Source organism: Macaca thibetana, chromosome 1, assembly GCF_024542745.1.
Source record: "Macaca thibetana thibetana isolate TM-01 chromosome 1, ASM2454274v1, whole genome shotgun sequence".
In the NCBI taxonomy this organism is placed as follows: domain Eukaryota; kingdom Metazoa; phylum Chordata; class Mammalia; order Primates; family Cercopithecidae; genus Macaca; species Macaca thibetana.
Window position 1 is genome coordinate 146,245,114 of NC_065578.1, and position 18,123 is coordinate 146,263,236.

Consider the following 18,123-nt stretch of genomic DNA (forward strand, 5'->3'; position numbering starts at 1 on the left):
GGGTGTGGAATTTTCCTTGGGCAGTTCAGAAGGGGGTAACTTTCTGTTTCGTGCATTCTTCATATCACTGTTCAATGCACAGATCTCAGCAACCGCTTCGAACCTCAGAATACCTGCCTTCGAACCTCAGAATACCTGACTTCCGGGCAATGGCTGGGGTTTGCAGTCACATACAATTCAGATGACCCATTTGTGTTTCTAAAATCTGAACCCACCTAATGATCACGCCACAGCCAGAGAGTTGTTGGCGGAAAGCTGTTTTCCGGGCTTCTCGTTGAACATCTCATTCTCGGGTGTTTGTGTTGCCCCTCCTCTTAGGGCTTCCTGAGCTCACTCTGATAAGTAAAGCCAAGTTTACTTTGTTAAGCTCAGCAGTTCCCAGCAGTAAAGAGATAAGAAGGGGGAAAAATGTAAGTATCTTTGGGAGAAAAGAAGCTGTTTCTGTTTATAACAGACGCTAAGTGCGCTTTTTAATGACTTTGTTTAATTTTAGCAATCTCACACTACATTTACCAGAATATCCAGAATATCCCCTAAACTTTGAAGTTTACCAGAGGGTTTGATTAAGCTACTTGTATCTTGCAGAATTATCACATCTGCAGGTAGAACCCTCTGAGTTATTTGAGGAATGTCAGTTTCACTATGTCATCTGTGAGGGTCTGTTGTTGTTTATCTTGTTTAGAGAATTAAGAAATTATTATCTCACTAATTATCAGTTGAGGGGTGATGATTGCAGCTGCAGTCAATACCATACTAAAACTTGTAGCCCTCTGATGAATTTTCAGAGAAGTTACTGCTTACTGAGTCCCTTTGTGCTAGGGGCATTTTTGAAATAATCTTTAATACTCACAGCAACCCTGCAAGGTAGGTACGGTCACTATGCTTGTTTTGCAGGTAAGGAAACTGAATTATCAAGAGGTTCAGGGATTTCCCCGAAGTGGAGATGTGAACCCAGGCTCTTTGAATCAAGCCCACTGCCTCCTCCCTCTTGTGCCCCGGGCTTTGTGTGTCCTCCTTAAAACAAATGCTCAAGTGTCCAAGCAAGAACAAAATTGGATCCTGCAGAGAGTTACCTCTTGTCTTTTTAACCAAATAATGATCCGTACCTGGTAGCATGCTGCCAGAGCTGCAGAGGGTGGTTGGTGTAGATGGCATGTCAGGGGCCTTTAGTTTAACCAGGACATCCACTGTCCTCATCCTCAGTTCCCCAAGGCACTTCTTACTCTTCAGAGTGCTTTTTTTTTCTCTTCTGCATCTCTGGATATTTCTCCAAATGAGATTCAGTCTATCCCCTCAGTATATAGGCCAGCAGGGACCAGCTGTACAGGGTTCCACTGCCTGCTGTTTCCTCTGTGAATCATGTTCACACCCTCCATTCCTTACAGCTGAGCAATCAGATTCTAACCATATCGCCACAGACCTATAATCTCGTTCTTTCCATTCTTTCCTCCATAGTCCCCTGACACACACACACACACACTTGAACACTCACAGCCACACATATATATGCACATACAGCCATGGACACACAAACACACATGGCTGTCTTTACCTAGGTGCCTTTTAGCTTGAGAAAGAGTTTGGCCCGGTGCTACAAGAGTCATGGTCTTTCAAAAAGCACTCCATGAAGAATAACATGCTGGGTAATGTCTCCTGTAGTCATTTCCCATGACAGGGATTCCCTGCAGTGCAGCATTATGTAGCACTGGCAGTCTATGCTAGATGACATGGGCCTGGGACACACCAAAGACTAAGAGAATAACAGTGTACACGATTCCAGGTATGTTTTACAAAGCTCAGAGAAACATGTATACACACACACACACACATGCAAACAAACACATGTATACGATTATGCACAGGTGTTCCCTTAAAACTGGGCTATGAAAGTAACCCCAGCACTGTGCTTTTCACACAAAGGCCATTCATAAATGCTTGATGAAACAATGACAGCCTTGTACTATTTCATCAAGTGGGAACGTGCAAACAGGATGGAGTTCAGTTGGCCAGCAGTCACTGTGAACCACAGACCAAATGTGTCAACAGTAAAGAACTGCCACTAAAAAGGCTGGCAGATCCAATGCTTTACATGTGGTCATGTAATAGATCAGCATGTTCCGTGAGGTAGTGCAGCCTAGGAATTGAGTGTCGTTTCAGCCATTAGTGTTGTGTTCAGTGTGGATCTGCATAGCCATTTCAGAAGCTCTTATGCTTCCTAAGCTGGTGGAAGTCTCAGAAGAGATGGGACTATTTACCAGCTCACTGCAGAACTCTCAAACATGTTAGGAATGGGTCCAGCATCGAGGAGTATGCGGGCAACATGCGGGAGCATGAACAGAAAAGACTTGGTGGTTTCTCTCCTCTCTTTTGTCATGGAGGCAGAAATAATTCTCATTGTTTTCCTTTTCCTTTTGTTTTTTTCTTTTTTTTTGAAACTCTGTTGCCTAGGCTTGAGTACAGTGGCACGATCTGGATTACTGCACCCTCTGCCTCCCAGGTTCAAGGGATTCTCCTGCCTCAACCTCCCGAGTAGCTACGATTACAGGCACCCAATACCACACCCGGCTAATTTTTGTATTTTTAGTAGAGATGGGGTTTTGCCATGTTGGCAAGGCTGGTCTCAAACTCCTGACCTCAGGTGATCTGCCCGCCTCAGCCTCCCACAGTGCTGGGATTACAGGCATGAGCCACCGCACCCAGCAGATTCTCATCATTTTCAATGTCAGAGCCACCTGCACCGCCATACAGAATTGTTATAGAGAATAAAGAGATGATTCAGAAATTAGAAGCTTAGGAAATAGCAGTTGGGAGAGACGGCTTGAGAAGATCATGTAGATGAACTTCAGATGTAAAAAGGAAGTATTGACCTGCCTGTAATTCCTGCAACTTGGGAAGCGGTGGCAGGAAGATCACCTGAGGCCAGGAGCTTAAGATCAGGTTGGGCAACATAGTGAGACTCCATCTCTACAAAAAAAGTAAAAATAAAAAATAAATTAACTGGGCATGGTGGTGCATACCTGTAGTCCCGGATACTTCGGAGACTGTGGCAGGAGAATCACTTGAGCCAGGAGACTATAATGACCTATGGTCATGCCACTGCACTCCAGCCTGGGCAGCAGAGTCAGACCCTGTCCCTGAAAAAAATAAAAGAGGTATTGGTAGGCACTTTGCCACTGATTATGTTTTAAGAATAGAGTTATACTGCTAAAGAGAATGCAGGTACACATTAGAAAGATGGGAGAAGACTGGTGTGGTGGCTTACATCTGTAGCCCCAATACTTTGGGAGGCCAAGGTGGGAACATCACTTGAGCCCAGGAATGAGACCAGCCTGAGCAATATAGGGAGACCCCGTTCCTACAAAAAAAACTTTGAAAAGTTAGCCAGATGTGGTGGCACACACTGGTAGTCGCAGCTACTTGAGAGGCTGAGGCGGGAGGATTGCTTGAGTCTGGGAGGTTGAGGCTGCAGTGAGCTGTGATCACGCCACTGCACTCCAGCCTGGGAGACAGAGAAAGACTCTGTCTCAAAAAGGAAAAAGTAAAAACGGAAAGACAGGATGTGACTTGAGTTACATACTGAGAAGGATCTCTTAAAATCAGATCTAGTATCCTATATGTCAGGAAGTTGAGAAGGGGGGATTAATTCTCTGTAATTCTTTACTTGGGGGAACTCATACATTCCCAAGGACTTTTGTAGCTTCTGACTCTGACTCTGTACCCATTCTGTAACCCCTGCCCACCATGCACACAACAAGGTAGATGCAGTTTTTGACTCTCCCAACCCATCTCCATGTAGTTTTTCAATTCCAATCATGTTTTGTTAACATAGATACATCATCACAGGGTTAAGAAGCAACCCCCAGCAGCAGTGAATCTGGGATTGCTTCTCATAGTCTAGCTTTAGTTTCCTCTGGTTTGACAGCTGGGAGCTAGCAAGTGAGAAATTTGGGCTCCCTGCATGAATATTCTAGAAGCTTATTTCACTTGGCAATGTGACACCCTTAGTGCACTTCTAACTTCTGCTATTTCTCTTCATAGTCATTATCTGAGATTCACGAGAACTGGATATGGTTACATGTCCTGGAGTTCTCTCCAGTGTACACTTTGCAATTTAAAGATACAGATATAGTAAATGTATTATGATTACCTGTGAGCCCTTAGTGTAACTAAAGGGGATCAAGCTGCCGTGGTTTAAAATGTTATTATATAATCTACCCTTGGTCCACTCCTTAAAGTGTCAAGGTCCTTATGATTTGGGACCAAGAGAGAAATCATGAGACTGACTCTTCATATAAAAGTTTGAGGTAATATGGTGCATAGCTTAGGATTAAATTTATACACTAGGTGAAAATTCTTGCTCCCCTTAACAGACCAAACAATACACACACACTCTTGCATCCACACACCAGATATAATTTTGCTCAATTCTCTATCTGCTTCAGGGAGTGTTCCCATTACTGCTTTATTCTGGGAGCTTTCCAATGTCAGCAGTCTGAACACCAACATGAGTGGGCGATATCTTCCCCCATGCTTCTGGGGAAGCAGTAAGCATCCTGAATCAAACCTGAATATTTGGGTTTTTTTATTTGTCTTTGGCAAAGCTCTAAAATTCCAGATTTGTGAGTTGTCAGCCCAGGAGCACTGGCATGTTATTTGAGATAATTCGTCTTCTTTGACTCTTCTCTGTAGCTCCTGATGATGGAAGTCTATAGCAAGTGCAACAAACACTTCCATGCCTTATTATTTAAATCTTTTATAATTAGGTTATACAAGCTCCTGATTCTGTAGGGTAAAAATTCTAATTTGGATTTTTTAAAGCAGTTTCGTGATAGCATATAGAGATGACAAAATTGTTGAATTTACAAAAGCAAGGGATGAAGGAAAACACCTGTCTAGTGCATTGTGATATACAGTGAGTGATTCTGATGTACAAGCCTTAGGTATAAGACATAACTCAGATGAAGCAGTGTGTTATGGCTCCACATCCAGAGACTTGGCAGGTAATCCAGCTACCTTTTGGGCCTCTGTAGCTGCCAGCATCTGCCAGACCCACCTTCTTGGTGGGCTGATTGGCTTCTGCTGCTTCTGTCACCCATCTTTTGTTTGGATTTTAGCCAAACATTCCCTGTCTTCCCTCAAAAGCACATCAATGTTAGCATCATCCGAGTATCTCTGACAGCTTCTGTATGTGCCATGTGAGATCTGTAACTGCATTGTATGCAGATGGGGAACAAGGCTGCAAGAGGGCTTATGCAGAGCCCTTATAACTTCCACCATGGCTGGTGATTACCTTTCAGTGTTCACATGTTGAAGTCAGAGAGGAATGTTAGCAGACATTCTGTTCCAGGGGAAATTCCAAAATGATCTCCTAAGTGTCCTAGGATTGCAAAACATAAATGAAGCATTTCTCTTCCTCATCTTCAGTGGCCCTAAGTAGACGATCCAATGCCTTTGAGATTGTTTCAAAGTCTTTGTTGTCAAGGCTAAAATTAGTGGATGAAGAGTAGAAATATGGCATAAATGCATTTCTTTTAAATCACTTCTCAATGATATGGAAGAATATAAACACTGTCAACATTGTCTATAAAGTTTAACACTAATACCAATATTTATTCAAAGACTAAATTCCACGTGTCCCAGATTATACCATTAATGACAGCGATCAAGTGGTAATTCAGAAACAAAGTCCAGGTGTCTTTAGTACTTAGCCCTGAAACTTTCTTTTCATTATCTATAAAGTTTCTTAGCCATTCATTTCCTGAAAAGAGCCCAATGTCTTCTTTTTAAAGAATATATGTACAGATGATCACTCAGTCACGCCCAGTTACTACTTCTCCTGAGACCCTTAGGAGATGTTTCTAGTCCTGCCTGTGACTCAGGATCCTGCCAGAGGAGAGAATGTGCTGTTCTACTCCTGAGGCACTTGAGCTAATGGGAGTGTATTGAGCAGAAGAGACTGGGGCTGGGTGGCCTTCTCTACTGCATGGCTAAGATTTCCTTTCCACCTGGGACAACAGTAGAAGAAAATGTATCTTAGTATTCCATAGACATATTTTCCCATAAAAGCAATAGTTCATTTGCTTTCGTGTTCTGTAGCTGTGGTGCAGTGACCTAGAAACCTAGGCTCCATTGATGACTTGATTTCATGGAAAAATTCTAAATACTAAATGATCATTAAATCCAAATGCACTTTCAGGGTATAAAAGCTGTGACTACCTCTTGGTCAATGGTGTAACATAATGTATCAACTTCTTTAATTAATTAATTAATTTATTTTTGAGATGGAGTCTCGCTCTGTTGCCCAGGCTGCAGTGCAATGACGTGATCTCAGCTCACTGCAGCCTCTGCCTCCTGGGTTCGAGCGATTCTCCTGCCTCAGCCTCCCGAGTAGCTGGGATTACAGGCACCTGCCACCACATCCAGTTAACTTTTGTATTTTTAGTAGAGACAGAGTTTTACCATGTTGGCCAGGCTGCTCTCGAGCTCCTGACCTCAAGTGATCTGCCCACCTTGGCCTCCCATGTGCTGGGATTACACGGCATGAGCCACTGTGCCTGGCCACGTACCAACTTCTTATAGTAGTCTTGGCTTAAGGGTAATGGTATATGAAATGAGTCCTACGTTCCACTGCCAAATCCTACTGATTCCTTAAGTCACTTCAAGGCAATAGTAATTCTCATAAATTGAGTGGAGAAATTCATGGTGCAAACTGAGTTGCTGAAATGTAAGTCCTCTTGCTTAGTTTGACTAAAAAACTAAAATCAGATGTTTCTGATTTTTTTCCCCCTGCACTTCTCACGTTCCAGTCTCTATGCTAAGGACACAGCGTTATTATCTCATTTCAACCTCATAATTTGCAAAGTGGTGGTTTAACATGTGGGTGCATACTCATTGTGCAGATGAGGAAAGCCTATTGTGTGCCAGGAAATGAGCCAGGCCCTGCCCAAGGTCTCACTGATAAAGGGTGACAGGATGGGACAGTACATAGACCCACCTTCCTTTTCCTGGCTGCCAGGCTGCCCATCTGGGTACACCAATACTGAGCTAGTAGCTGCTCTCTCAATAGTGGGGTGACAGCTCCCTTTTTTTTAAAGGACTGGGTTCTTCAGAAATTGTGCCCCCTGCAAAATAAACGATTGCCAGTTTTCCTAAAATTTGAACTGAGGCAGTTGAACCCTACGATGACAGTTAGAACAACACCATCCTGTATTTTGGATGAACAAGGTTATTTCACATATTTGAGCCATTTATTGATTCTTCTTCTAATCTCCTGCTCTCCTTTGCTCCCTTGCTAATTATATTCCTGTAGGCTTGATTATAAGTCAAAACTGTGTACTTTGCAGGGAAAGCCTATATGAATGGGTTGTAAGTCTGTTTGAAATGGCATTTGTCATTTTTAAAAAATTTGTGTGCTTTTAACATTGTAGAGCCATTTTCTCAGTGTAGTCCACAAACTCACTGGCAGTGCTAGTTAAAAATGCAGATTCCTTGATCTGTTTAATCCAGATCTCTCAGGGTGGCTCAGGACTCTGAATCTTAAAGACTTCACAAGGTGATCCTTAGGCACATTTGATGTTTGAGAAACTACTGACCCCAGAAAAGGTTAACTAAGGCAAAAATGGCCAGTGGCATCTCAATTCCCCACAACCCCAAGAGTAATTTAGTGGTTTTACTCAGAGGTACTTTGTATGGCAAATCCATTGGGTCCTTCTCATTTGTACATTTTCTTTCCTCCTCATTCATTTCTTCCCAGGGTTACTTTTCAAACTTCCGTGCTCTTCACAACGGCTGATCAATGAACTTAAACATAAAAGACAAACTTAAACTCTTCTCATCTCTTTTCATCCCCTCCACAGCAAATGCCCTTTCATCTTCTCAGACATTCCAAAATGTGGCAAAAAAAAGATGGCTCTGCAACAGATGCAATTCTTTCTAGGTCTCTAGGTAACATTTTAACCTGTGTAATGTTCACTGCACAGCATCTTAAGTAATATTCCAGGAAATACGCTGCTGCTTGTTAAAAAGGATAGGACCCAAGAGATGTCTTTAAATATGCCTGTAAAGCGAGAGGTGCCAAGAGAAAGATAATATGGCTGATTATAGTTATTTACCTTACATTTTCATTCGCTTTTAACTGGGTGTAATTTAGGGGCATGAAATCTCTTATTGGAAATGTATTTGCATTAAAGAGCTCTAAGCAACCATGAAAGTGCAGAAACTGAAAAATTGACAGACTGGGTTCCTAGAATCCCAAAGTAGCATTTTTGTAATAGGCATACAAACAAATCGAATAAACATGTTTTGCTTCAGCGATTTAAAGAATACGGTCTTTGGAGTAATTTGTCTTTTTTTAACTATCATTTCTAACCTTTTCATTGCCTATCTCTAGTTTGCAGCTCCCCCAAACAATCTGTGGCAATTTCCCAACCAGCTGTTGGTGTTCTAGTACTGGGTGCTTTGTTTCGATTTCCGTGAGCTATCAAATCAACCTATAAAGGGAATTACCTGAGTGCTGTTGTTTCCCAGGTTTGCATTTATCAGTGGATTTGTTTTTGTGTTTGTGTTTTTGTTTTCTCAAGATACTTAATTCTATGGAAAATATGCTTGAAAAATTGCAATGGCCCTGAGTCGCGATGCTCAGGCCAAGTAATCAGAAGATGTTTCCAGTAACATGAGTAGTTCTTCTTTCCTCCCGATTAATAGCAATGACCCTCAGCATTGATCTGTTAAAATTTTAGCCTCTTTTTTTTCAGATATGAGTAAAGGTTTGCATAAACTTTATTTGGAAGAGAATTTGTGTATATGTCATTGGTCTCGATGTGATGTGAAAAACCAATCATTCATATACTCTTACCCTTGGGATAAATAAAGTCAGTGTTCATACTTGGACTTGGTAGACGAATGAGTACAAGGAGAAGCCTCATATTTTACTTTGGATTTTGAATCTCTAGTTAAAAAGAAAGCAAGGAAACCTATTTTCGTGTCTTTTATGGTTAAGTTCTGATTTCCATTTGAACTCACTGCAAACACTAATTTTTCTGTATGATGGGGGAATGCTGCCACTTGTCAAATTATTAAATAGAAAAAAGGGAAGGAGAAAATACAAAGAGGTATGATATAAGATCTCTTTTTGGTTCCTTTTTTTTTTTTTTTCCTTGCCCTCCCTTGCCCTATAACTCACATTTTCATTCAGGTCAGTCTGACTATAGTTAGTGAATGTGCTTTCACTAACCCATCATTAGAAGGAAAAGTTGACTCTAAGCCTGATTCCAGAGTTGTGAATAATATTTGCTCATTTGAGAAGTCTCTTTAGTTTATTGGAACTTGCTAAGGTAGAACAACATTTGTATCCTTCAGAGGAAAATTTTATCTTCCAATTAGAGCTGAAGAAAAAATTCTCAAAGAGAGACTCTGTTTAAACTGACTACCCTGTTTGTCCACCATCCTGATAAAATGACAAAGATTTTTTCACCCTAATTGGCCCTTTAGTTTTGGATCCCCATATATGTCATGATGTGCCTTCTATCAATAAATCCCAGAGATCAATAGGTCTTAATTAATAGGTTTTATGAGTTCGCTCTTAGATGGATGACAGTCATATTTTTAAAAGTATGAAACAAGCAAAAATTTTCTAAGTAATTTTCCTCACACATGAAAAGAATTGTGACAGGGTCTTATTTGCTGTCAACAGTATTTCATTCACAGTGCACTTATTAAAAAATTAGCTCTATTTTACACTTGAAGGAAATGCAGTGGTGTTTTAGAAAATAAAACTAATATGGATGTTTATCTAAAGATGGGAAAAAGAAAAAAGCATATTTCTGGCATGGTGCAAGGGTTTATTCCCCCCAGCCCAATTTGCATGGTTTGTCCATACAAACTGTAAAAAAGTAAGTATAGGGAATTATAATAGAAATACATAAATCAGAGCTATAGTAGACTTGAAAAGAAATATATTTTAGCAAATTTAAATCTTCTTTAAAAAAATTAATGGGGATGGGGGAGGAATCAGGATAAAACAGACTAAAAATAAACAGCTGCATACTACTTCATTAAGCTGCTGCTTGGAGTGATTTTCCCATTGATTAGTCTAGGGGCTAATGCTGGTTCATTCCTCATTTCATTGCTAATTAACATCAGTGCTGCTCCTGACCACTTGACCGTGTTCTCTGGTGAACATGTGCTGGTTTGGCAAGTAATCGCTCTCTTCCTCCTCCCTCCCCACACTGCCTCTTTCTCAAGTCCCCAGCTCCCTCATCTTTTCTTCTTTCTAAAAATAATTTTCAGCTAGGAGAGAAAGAGGAGAGCCTTTAAGTTATAGCTTGCTAGTTCCTCTGTAAAGACAACAAACTTAATAAAGAGATCAGATGCCCAGGAGAAATAAACACAGCTACTCTACCCAAGCATTTGGTTGAGGGGCTGTGTAAATATAGATGATTCACTCCAGCTACCATAGGACCTGGCTGGCGTGGTTCATTTTGTGTTTGTCTCGTTGATTCTGACTCTTTCAGAATATTTACAGGACAAATTACCTGACTCAGGGAGTAGTGACCAAAGACCTTTAAAAGAGAAATTGAGCATTGGCTTTAAGGCATCTATTTTTTTAAGACTGTGTATATTTTGGCTCCCGAGTCTGTGAAATGAAATTCACTACCAGGTCATAGTTTCCTGATCTGACCCATAGTTATAGCTTTTGCAGGATGATCCACAGTCAAGCAGAACATAGGTTATAATCGGAGCAGAATACTCAATTTGGCAAACCAGGATTAGAGATGAGAAAAATCCACAGTATAAACATAATGAAAATCATTTGCCTCTGTTCCAGGTCAGGAGGTCAACATTTCCATACACTGAAGCCAACGTGCATTTTGGAAAAAGCCTTTCCAGAACCATTGAATAATGTGTTGTTTTGACTCAATTCCAAATCATAGCATCTCTTTTAATTGAATCAAACATTACCTTGCATTTAGAAAATAATTTCAAATTAGTTTTCATTCCTGTAGTTTGATACATTCAATTCCCTTAGTAATGGTGAAGCAGCCTTCCTTCAAACACATCTTTTAGGAGCAGTCACTAAATAAAATTTACATTTCTTTTACTTTGCAGCCTGTCGTTTTCCTTGCCAACATTGTTTTTCCAATAAGCTTTTTAGTATGTATTTCTAAATACTTAGAAATATGTATGTAGAAATACATACTTCAGTATGTATGTAGAAATACATACTTCAGTATGTATTTCTTGACTGTGTGTTTACATCTTATACATTTCTGTAAGATTTTAAGCTCCTTGAAGGAAGGAAATATGTCCTTTCCTGTTTACAATTAAAAGAAGATGTATTGATGGCTTACTGCTTGCCACACACTTTGTCTAGGACAAATGACACAGTCAACTGGATGAATGGAGGGCTGAATATTTCTTTAATAGCAACATAATTCTTTCATGATTTATCTTTAAAGTTCATTGTATTTATATCCTTAAAGCTCCTATTTATTCCTGTGTGCCTCCTGGGGCCCTGGCACTACATTAGAGACTGGAATTTCAGTCTTATCTGATATAGAATGGAGTAATTCTTGCTGAGCCTCAAAAGATGGTGTAGATGTTGAGTAAATTGTAAGCTCCCTCCATTCAGGAACTGTGTCTATTTGGTCACCAATAGATTTCCATTATCTGTGATATTGCCTGGCAGAATGTTTGCTCAATACATGCTGTTAAAGGAAACAGAATGGATGGAGGAGCATTCTAGGCATCAAGGACTCCATGAACAAAAGCTTGGAAGCTGGTCCCATATTTGTTTTGTTTCAACAAATAGCAAATAGTTTGTTGAGTCTGGTACATATCAAAAGGAATCACTGAACATAAGTTTGGAAGGGTAGCTTAGGACCAGATTGTGAGCAGTCTTAAATGTGCAGCTAAGGAATTTGGACTTTATTCTTGTGGGCAGAAACTGGATATGGTTAATGACTGATCACGGTAACCTTTATTTGAAGAAAATCACCTTAAAACAAGGCAAGGTTGGCCATCATATATTAAGAACGCAAAGAGTAGGGGGAGGAGTTGGGCTTTTATTCTGGTTCTATAGGTGCCAAGCAGGGCGGGTGGTGGAGAGGACGATTAAATAATTCAGATATGCTGGCTGTAATTGCTGTAATAGCTGAGTGCTGTTAAAGTATGTGAGGACAGTGCTGTGTTCATTGCCATAGATCAGCTTGCCACTGCTTCGTCCTTTCGCTGAATTTAATTTCTCCTCACTTTCTTTGCCTTCTAGACCGTTGGTGTAAATTGGTTCAAAACAAATCCTACAGACTCAGCCTGCATGAACTGAGGTCCTCCAAACCCCAACATCCATTTTAGCTTCCATAAAGAGGATAGAAGGAACTGAAATATTTCCTCATAGCTTGAAATACCACAGCTAAACTCCCCATAATATGATTTTTTGTTACACAGAGGCTAGTTTTCTTTCCCCCGGGAGAGGTAATATATAAACGCTATAGGGAACCTTCAGAAGTCAATGCTTTTACTAGAAATCTAGGGCTCCAGGGACCAAAAATCAGAAAGTATGCCCTTTCCCCTTAAAACTGCAAAATAAACAGATCTCTAAGGAGAGGGTCTCCTTCTTGGTGGACATGCCTGATATATTTGCCCCTAAAGTATCATATTCTAAGATCAGAGTTTAACATTATGTTCTAGTTATCTGAATGCCATAAGGGGGAAACTAAGTTTTCCATTAAGTAATGTTTTCTTTTATTCATTATATAACTTCAAATTTAAATATCTGCTCACAAAGAATCTACTTGCTTAAAAGCGAGCACCAGCCAGGTATGGTGGCTCACGCCTGTAATCCCATCACTTTGGGAGGCCGAGGCAGGTAGATCACGAGGTCCGGAGTTCGAGACCAGACTGGCCAACATAGTGAAACCCCATCTCTACTGAAAATACAAAAATTAGTCGGGCCTGGTGGCACATGCCTGTAGTCCCAGCTCCCAGCTACTTGGGTGGCTGAGGCAGGAGAATCGCTTGAACCCAGGAGGCGGAGGCTGTGGGGAGCTGAGATGGTGCCACTGTACTCCAGCCTGGGCAAGAGAGCAAGACTCCATCTAAAAAAAAAAAAAAAAAAGTGAGCACCACACTAAGTATATTTGTTTTTCTTAAAAACCTCCTTTTCTTTCTTGATAACTTTATTTCCTCTGCCTCCTATAAAAAGGTCTCCATAAATAAACACTAAGAGACTAAGATGGAAACTTTATTGAGAGTACACCTGCTAGTTGACCCATGTTTTGCTATCTCTGTGGTACGGGTCCTGCCTAGGATCTAAACTGATGAGCACGAGCAAGTGGCTGTTGCCGAGCTGATGTGGCTTCTTAAGATGAAAGCAGGCTTATTCTTCCAGATCATAAGTGAACCACCTAAAATGTATGTGTGTATGTGTGTGCTCATACATGTGTGTGTGTGCATGTGTGTATAAGTGTGCATGTGTGTGTGCATATGCACTTCCCCATGCATGCGTATGTGTGCAAAGGAAAGGATTTTCTATTTGAGGTTCTGGAGAAAAATAAGTTTCATTAGTTGAGCATCAAGGAGAGATTCAGCCACAGGATTGATTGTAATAAGCTGCACCATTTTACTAAAACTCCATTACTTGTTGAGCTATTAAATGATGAAAAGGATTAAGAGAATATAAAAAAATCTAATAAAGATGATAACAGTAGAGCATTTCATAAAATTTGCATGTGAATTTATAACGTTATAATCTGTCGGCAGACAGCGTTGTTCAAGAAAAGAGAAAAACTGTACCATACATATAGGCATAAAAAATGCAACAACAGAGTTTCCGGCCAGGAAACCTTTTTTTCCATATGGGCGTCCATATGTTTTTTCTTGAAATCCATATTTTTGGCCTTGATACCCATATGTTAGCTTTTTGCCCAAATAAGATTGTGTAATCATTCTTTATTATTTCTTCTTCCCTAGAAGTGATTACTCTAAGGTTTGGGAATTGGGTGGGGAAATTAAATGGACAATTTTGCATAGTAGGGACACAAACATGTAAAAGAAACAGTGCAAAAGGAGAGACATGCACATAGTTTTATGTGTTTTCATGTATGTGTCTGAATTTGTATTTATTTTGAAACTACGTGTATGTTTATTCGGTCTAGGCAAGACTCCCATAGTTTGGATTTTTATATCATAGGTCATGTGTCCCAGGTTGATGCATCCATGTGTCCAACTAGGCAATGGAGAACACTTTCCGGGTGGGGGCAATAAGGGGAAGTATTTGGCTGAGTTTATTTTTCTATACATTGGAATTGCTCAGTAAATGTTCACTGTAAAACTCTAATTTTGTTATTTCCAGCCCAAAAGGAGCAGTGATAGGGTCACAGAATTTATTATATCATAGTGGTCAGTTATATTTAAGATTTTGCCTCTGGACCACAAGCTCCTGAACAATAAAGTTGGAATTGTATTGTATTTACTTTTGCATCCGCAACTCATAGCTTATGGCTGGATTCCAATAAGTGACTTTCAGCTCATTAATCTATTAAAGTTCATTCATAAGGACAAAATGATATAGGCTTTATAAAACACCTCAACTCAACAAGTTTTCAAGCAAGCAAATTCAGTTTATTGCAAGCATTTATTTATTTTTATTTTTACTTTTTTGAGACAGGGTCTCACTCTGTCACCCCGGCTGGAGTGCATTGTCACTATCATGGCTCATTGTAACCTCAACCTTCCGGGCACAAGTGACCCTCCCACTTTAGCCTTTCAAGTCACTGGGAATACAGTTATGTGCCAGCACATGCAGCTAATTTTTATATTTTTTGTAGAGACAGGATCTTCCTATGTCTCCCAGGCTGGTCTTGAACTCCTGGCCTCAAGTGATCCTCCTACTTCAACCTCACAAAGTGCTGAAATTAAGATGTGAGCCACCACACCCAGCCTATTAAAATCATTTAATGTGGAGATAAGATTAACTTTATTCAATCTGCATGCTGGGCTATCTCCATATAAGATTTCAGTATTTTTAACCCTGGTCTCAAGTAAATAAAAAGAGACCTTTTTGTCTTTTCCTCCACTTTCTATACACAGTAAAATAATTGTTATACTTAAATGTCTTCACATACATTCACCTAGAAGCCACGTGATTTATTGAGAATTGACTTACCAGGAAAGCGAAATCAGTGGATACGTGAGACGTCCCTCCCACTGAGAAACACTGTTGGCAAACAAAACAAACCAAAATGTTAAAACTATAAATACCTGCTTTTATGAAAATTGCTAAAAGTGGTGCCCTTTTACTTTTCTGACAGCACCTCATTTGGCTTCCAGAGATTTAGGTGAAATCAGAGTATGGTTCACGATGGGTTTGCAAAGAAGACCAAAGTGGAGAAACTCCTTTTATAAATAGATTTATTTCATTTTCCTTCATTGAGGGGATTTCGGCTGTCAGCCACTTTCTCTCCTCCTTGTCCTGATGGCCCAGCAAGGTGAGAAGTGGGTGTCCATGGTCTGTCAGCCTCAGGACCTTTGATTGACAGCCTGCTGAATTGCTTTCTGCAAAAAAGGCTGCTGCAGTGTGCCTAGCATGTGCAAAAACCCTCTGCGCTGACCATTTCCCAGGCATTTTGGCTTGAAATTTGTGCTTCAGCAACCTTCTCAGAAATGTCCAGTCAGAGCATGTGTCAGGGCCACCCCTGCTGGATCTCTCAATGTGGAGAGTCAGCATTTTGACCCCCTCCCACCAAACTGGAAGGATGTCAGCAATCTTTCGCTTATTATATTCCTAGGAAAACATGCTGAGATAACGCTACAACGGCTCAGGGTGTAACTTCAGTTGATAGGCACAGGAAGTAAAAGTTCACGCTTCTCAGTTCCAAAGGTTTTAAACTCTGAAATTCTGTCCTTTGTCTTTTCTCATTCTTCTGTTGGTTGGGATGCAAAGATGAGTTTATTTTAAGATTCCTCAGGGCAGCATTTCATTCCTTGACTCTTCTATTCTTTGCCGCATTACCTCACTGCATTAGTACTTGTATCTCCCTCTGATGGCATCTAGTTTCCTTTCCATTCACAGTGGCCGGGGATCATATCTCTGATCCACTTAGAAACACAGTGAACTCTACCCCTGAGAATGTAAACGCTTTCTCAGTCACATCCATTGATCTTCGGGGCTCTATTTTTGGGTTTCCATTCACGCACTCATTTGACGTTTGGGATATTGGCTGTTCCTTTGAGGGGCAAATATTAAGATGGGTGCTAGGAACTAGATAAAGAATATTTCTGTGATTTTGTAGAAGCAAGTTTTGATATAGGTATTGGTGAGAGTCTGTATGAATTCCATACCCCTATAGGTAAAATGGAGAAAAGCAGACTACGGTAAATTTATCTTGCTGTACACGCTGAAAGAAATGAACACTTAAAAAAAAAAGGATTTTAACACTATAGTTTATTGAAGCTTGTTATTATAAAGCCTAAGTGTAAAATACATGAATAAATAAAACAAACAAGCAAATAGTCTCAGAAATTTAGCGAATTATTCCTAGATTGAAATTCCTTTTTCTAAAGAACAACAGAACATATTCCTTTGAAGGAATATGCTATAATTTGAAGGCAACACATTTTATGATGCCATAGGAAATAAGGAAAAGGAAGCCCAGAATTGGATTTTAAAAATTCTGCAGCTGTAATAATGAACTGTTGCCATGAGAAAAACACCTAAATTAGAGGAGAGTGACTGTCGGTCTTAATAAGAGGCATAGTGGAAAGCACTTCTTGAAAAAGAAGTAAAATAAAGGAAAAATTGCATTGTTGCAGGGCTAATTTGATGAGAGGACCTCAGTAAATTGTGATTACACAGTTAATAAACCCTAGAGCTTTTTTTGGAAGACAAAATTAGTTGTTTGGTGATAAAAAAAAAAAGAAAAAAAGAAAAAAGAAAATGAATTACAAATTGTGTTGTCTTCTGTAACCGATCAGGCAGAGAAACCGCCATAATAATGAATACTCTAAGTGCATAGAACTTCACTGCATCTAAGATTTAGCTCCTTTTTGTCACCAGGAGACTGAAAACTAACATTTTTAAATGGGGAGAATGTTTCTTCTTATGGCTTTAAAGAAATGTTTTCTATCCTTTTTATATGAAAAGTCTATGGAGAGATATGAATGCATTTATGTATATCTTTTAATACAGTTCAATAGTGATGAGTACCTGGTAGCTTTTCAGAGAGGAAAAACAAGCCATTCAGAGGAAGTGGGTAGGCGTTTCTGCATGTGGCAGAAAATTCTAAAGCATTTATGAATAAGTCAGTTATGTTAATAAACAGAAAAAAATGGGGTTCTATAAACAGTACCATAGTATACATACTCTTTAAAAAATTAAACAATCATCATCACTTTACGAACAATTCCAAGTACATGCCAGGATGTACATGCAATATCATCTTTGTGTAAAAGTGACAGCATGTTTAACAACCAAGAGTAAATTTTCCTATTTTTCTTGACCTAATTCAGACATGTACTAGCATAGAGTCTCAGAATTTAAAGTGCTTGTGTTCTAATAGTTCTGATAGTTCAAGTTTGAAATCAGTTCCATGAAATTAAAAAGCTATTTTCCTTCAGTACGAATGTAATATATACAATTTGGCTATTCCAGGAAAGTTTACTTAACTGATATGTAGCTGAAATACTGTATACATTAAACTCTGAGTCAGCGTGGTTCTGTGGGAGGATCTGGGCTTTTGAATTGGCCGGAACAGAGTTGGAGTCTTTACTCTGTATACTTAATGACTATGGGCAAATTATATTGCCACTTGTACCACTGGTTTGAAGTCTGCAAAGTGAGGAATATCATACTTTCTTAAAAGGTTGTAGGTAACTGCCCAAAGAATGAAATCAGTTGTTATAAGGGGCAAGGTGCCGTGGCTCACACCAGTAAATCCAGTACTCTGGGAGACTGAGGCAGGTGGATTGCTTGAGCCCAGGCGTTTGAGACAGGCCTGGGCAACATAGCAAAACCCTGTCTCTACAAAAAGTACACACACACACACACACACAAATAGCCAGGTATGGTGGTACATGCCCATAGTCCTGGCTACTTGGAAGGCTAAGATGGGAGGATCACCTGAGCCC

General features: G+C 39.9%; 1 protein-coding gene across 8 annotated transcripts in view; it reads left to right on the forward strand.

The window, feature by feature from the left end:
- ESRRG (estrogen related receptor gamma) overlaps positions 1 to 18,123 on the forward strand; it is a 643,046-nt gene that overhangs the window by 235,819 nt on the left and 389,104 nt on the right. The window lies entirely within an intron of this gene.